This window comes from Mauremys reevesii, linkage group 1 (genome assembly GCF_016161935.1).
Source record: "Mauremys reevesii isolate NIE-2019 linkage group 1, ASM1616193v1, whole genome shotgun sequence".
NCBI classification, from domain to species: domain Eukaryota; kingdom Metazoa; phylum Chordata; order Testudines; family Geoemydidae; genus Mauremys; species Mauremys reevesii.
Window position 1 is genome coordinate 216,952,774 of NC_052623.1, and position 5,185 is coordinate 216,957,958.

The following is a 5,185-nucleotide window of genomic DNA, read 5'->3' on the forward strand; positions in this document are numbered from 1 at the left end:
ACAGGAGTACTTGTGGCACCTAAGAGACTAACAAATTTATTTCTGCATAAGCTTTCGTGAGCTACAGCTCACTTCTTCATAGCTATGCATCCGAAGAAGTGAGCTGTAGCTCACGAAAGCTTATGCTGAAATAAATTTGTTAGTCTCTAAGGTGCCACAAGTACTCCTGTTCATTTTGCGGATACAGACTAACATGGCTGCTACTCTGAAACCTATCACACTGAGGAGATTTAAACTTCAAGACTTCTTATAAAAAATGGAAAGGAAGGTGGATATTTTTTGCTGTTTTTAAAAATTAAATAGGCAGCTAGTATTGTTTTTAAAATTATTATGAAGAACAAATTTAAGCTTTGTTGTAATGTCTGTTGTTTGCCTGGACTGCTTGAGACCTGAATGCTTGTGTAGGAGGAACTCTTTGAGTTGGCTTCTTAAATACTTTCATGCTGTTTCATAGCTGATACTCTTTGATGAAATATAGGAGCCTTGTCTTATTCAAAATGAAACAAGCTATGAAAGTGAGATCTTAGAAGAGTGTTGCTGTTTTCATAATGTGATAAAAATACTGTAATAATTAATAATAAATAGTGTGTAATAAGCATGTCATAAAAACAAATTTTATATTTCCAAGATCAATCACTGCTGTTATAATTTATACTCAGGTAAAGGAAAAAAATCCCTGAAAATATTCACTTTTAGGAGGGGTTTACGAGACTTGACATTTTAGTGAAAGGGGTTCACAGGTTGTTAAAGTCTGGGAACCACTGCTTTAAGGGTATGACTACGCTTGCAGAGGCATGTTGAGTAGACACTGCATGCCCAGCTCCCATGGGTATAAATAGCAATGTAAACCATGAGGCATTTCTTAGGTGAGTAGAGTACAGAAGCCTACAGTAAATACCATGCCTGGCTGTCTACATGCCCAAGCAGTGCCATCTCTGGCTACACTGCTGTTTTTATCACTGTAGTGTCCTGCTGCCAGAGCCTTTCCCCACTGCCTCCCCACTGTCAGAACCTTTCACTGCCATGTGTAACTACTCACAACAGGGTGAAACAGCCTGCTTTACACTGCAGCATGTAGCTACATGTACCCTACACACTGCGTTTTATCCTGTATAAGGCCAATGCAGACAAGACCTAAGGTGGTAAAGGTGCAGCCTTTAGTGCACAACTACTGCTTGCCTCTCCCCATGACCCTGTGCACTCACTATCTGGAGCTCATTCTATAGAAATCCCAGGCATGCAGCATTTGGCGGGAAAATTGTGTTCTAGGTCACTGCTTCCAGATACTGGCATCATGGCCCAGAGAGCAAAGAAAGGAAGCCGTCTCCAAAGCTGCTACTACAACCTCATGATTGCTTCAGCATACCATGGCTGCTGCATCCTTCTCTATGGGAGTCAGTGGGGAGGAATGGTCTTGGTCTCTGCTGGGAAGTGATAACAGAGCAGCAGGGTGGTGCTCCAACTTCTGAAAAGCAAAATATTACTATTGTAATGAAGGTGGTGGAGAACGAGAGGTGGAGTGAGAGAAAGGAGAAAATCAGCCAAACAGACAGAAAGGAGGAGAGAGAGAAGGAAGGAAAATGAGAGAGGAGAATGCAGAGCAAGACAACTAGTGGAGTGAAGGAACTGAAAAAAAAGAGGAAAGAAAACAAGCATGAGCAGACACATATTGGGGAGTATTAGTATCTTTTAACCTTATCATTTCTGCAGTGGTTTTCTTGCATTTTCCCTGGCAGGAGTCCTGTACATTTGTCAGTTATGGTGGAATAGTTCAGGTGATGGGACTCCAGTCAAGTTAGTCTGTACAATTAACTGCAGGCATGGAACTGGGTAAATGGGGCATTTATTTTAAAAGAGAAATGATAAAACTATGGAAGATGGCCTCTTATTCCCTAAATTTCAAGCTGTGCCTTAGTTGTTTTCCTGATGTCATCTGTTGTTGGAGGTGGGACACAGAATTTCACAAGCTGAGACAGCAGGCTAATGGGTTTTACTAACTGTGATGGGTTGGATCACAGAAACCCCCTTGGGAACTGCCAGCTGATGTGCCAAGACTACTTCTGCCCTTGCTTTCCTGCCCTGGCAGCTTAGGACTTCAGTGCCCTGACTGGTTTGAGTCAGACCCGCTAGCCTGCTGCAAACCCAGACCCAGGGTCTGAATAACATCCCCTAATAGCTGTAGGCTTAACTGAAAGCAACTTACAGAAGTGTGCTTGTCTTTAACACTCAGATGCCCAACTCCCAATGGGGACCAAACCCCAAATAAATCCATTTACACTGTATAAAGCTTATACGGGGTAAACTCATAAATTGTTCGCCCTCTATAACACTGATAGAGAGATATGCACAGCTGTTTGCCCCTCTAGGTATTAATACGTAACTGTGGGTTAATTAATAAGTAAAAAGTGATTTTATTAAATATAAAAAGTAGGATTTAAGTGATTCCAAGTAGTAACAGACAGAACAAAGTGAATTACCAAGCAAAATAAAATAGAACATGTGAGTCTAAGAACCTGAATACAGATAAAAACCTCACCTACTAAGCTTCCTTTTACAGACTAGTCTCCTTCTAGTTTGGGTCCAGCAATCACTCACACCCCCTGTAGTTACTGACCTTTATTCCAGTTCCTTTCAGGTATCCTTGGAGGTGGAGAGGCTCTCTCTTTAGCCAGCTGAAGACAAAATGGAGGGGTCTTCCAGGGGTTTAAATAGACTTTCTCTTGTGGGTGGAGACCCCCTCCTCTCTCCTATGCAAAGTCCAGCTCCAAGATGGAGTTTTGGAGTCACCTGGGTGTGGAAGTACAGAAAGAACTGACAGGGATTTGTAGGGGATCTTAATGCATGAAAGTCTTTGTTAGCAAGAGTTAGGCTAACTGTAACCCTAATAACACGAGATTTGTAGAAGCGAGGATTGTGTGAGGCAAGTGGAAAAGAATTGTGTGAGAAGTTGTTTTTCGACCTTGTGTAGATAATGTGTAGATAGACTGGCATCTCTTAAGTGAGAAAAACAAGATATCAGGATGACCTATGTATAAACAAAATGCAGCTGTTGCTTATTATTGTCTGTAACAAAAGTATAAATGCTGGCTGTAATTGTTTACCTGTTGAGAGACCTGTCTAGGAAGGGGAGACCCTATGTCCTAGTGCACTCTCTCCCTGCTGTAGCTGCTAAACAGATTAAAGTATCTGACTTTGCTGTACCTGAACAAAAAGTGAGAACTAAATTTTTCTCTGACATGGGCAAGCCACATGTCCATGCATGACTCAGTTTTTACCAGCCAAGCCACATTCCTGGGAAGACTCAGATGTGGATTGGCATCTTCAAGTTCATTGTTGGCTTCAGTGGTTTTTGATTGAGCACTTAATTTGAACTTTTCTCAAGACGCTGACCAGATGCTCTACTAGGCTAGTTAAAATCAAGCCAGTACACAGACAATATTCATAACTTTGAATAAAAAAATGATGCACGCATACAAATAGGATGAATACATTCAGTAGATCATAACCTTTAAAAAGATCTGTTACATGGCATATGTAGCTGTAGTGAGGCGCCCTGTCTCCCCGCCGCGCCTGAGAAGGACGAGCCGGACCAGGTGCCGGAGTGGGCGGAGCCACCGCCGCCTGTCCCCGCCGCCCAGAAGTCAAGGGGCGGGACAGGAAGTATAAAAGCCCGGCCCCAGAGCTCAGTTAGGTGGAGGCTGCTGGAGAAGACAGACGCTGGTGCTTGAGCTCCCTCCGGGCCCAGCCTTCCCCGGGCCCGGTATCCAGAGGAGTGCTGGCCTGAGCTTCCCCGGGCCCGGTATCCAGAGGAGCGCTGGCCTGAGCGTCCCCTCTGCCCGGTATCCAGAGGAGCTGCCTGAGCTCCCCTCTGCCCGGTATCCTGAGGAGCCCATGGTCTGGGACCCACCGGATGACGCCAGTGAGAGACAGGTACCTAGGGAGGGGGAGATTGGAAGTGGCCCGGGGGTAGCCGACCCCAGTCTGGCTCCAGGGGACCCCGAGCCAATGTCAGTGTGTTGCGGCCTGGATCCCCACTGACAGCAGTGAGTCTTTGCCACTGCTAGGGCCCCGGGCTGGGACGCAGTGGAGTGGGAGGGCCTGTGTTCCCCCTGCCACCCCTCCAAGGGTGGCAGACTCCCCCTCCCCCTGGCCTGAGGAGGGCTTAGATACTGTGTTGCTCAGCCCTGCTGAAAGGCCTGAACCTGAACTACTTGTCGCCTCGCCCTGCCCAAGGGCCTGGGCTTAGATACTGGGTTTTGCTCAGCCCCTGCTGAAGGGCCTGAGCTGGGACTGCTTGTTGCCCCGCCCTGCTCCAGGGCCGGGCTTATAGACACTGAGTTTACTCGGGCCCCGCTAAAGGGCCGGGACTCTGCCTTGTTTAGAGACTATTGGTTTGCTCCGCCCCTGCTGAGGGGTCTGAGCCCGAGATGGACTGCTGCCTGTAGTGAGGCACTCTAGCTCCCCACCGCGCCTGAGAAGGACGAACCCCCTTACCGGACCCTTACAATAGCCTAAAACATATTCCAGTTATGTCACATATACATTCATAAGCATATTACATAAAGCCTTGTGAGGGGCATCGTCACACTAATGTCTTGTAATTTTACCAATCTGGTATGGAGGGGCCATCTTAAGAATAAGCAGGAGTTCAGTCTCCCATCTCCCTGCCAATTTAGGAATTGGACTGAGAACCGTATAGTCCATTGATATTGTTTTCAGATGAGGACAACTCTCAGACAAAAGAGATTGAGGGTCAGATTAGTGCCAATCCAGTCAGTAATCCACCCTGAGTCGCCCTCTCCATCCTACTATCTGAGTTTTGCTAAGAAGTCTGGTATTAAAATTAAAAAATAATAAAATTCTGAAAGAATCAAATATAATACCTGAGCTACTTGCAAACTTATTCAAGTGAACATAAAAAGATCACTGTATCAGTCTGTCTCTCTTTCTCTTCTTCACCTATTCATAGTCTTATTTCTGGCACATCATCCCTAATTTCTCCCTCACCTACCTTTGTTTGTGATCATCACTCATCAAGTCATGTCTTAATTCAGGGCTGGATCCTGCAGACACATGCAGTACCACTGGACATAGTACTTACCACTGTGTCCAGTCATAAGCACTATATCAGTAGCAAGTATCTGCAGGATCAGGACTTTGGGCATGAGTCACGATTTCCCTGCAC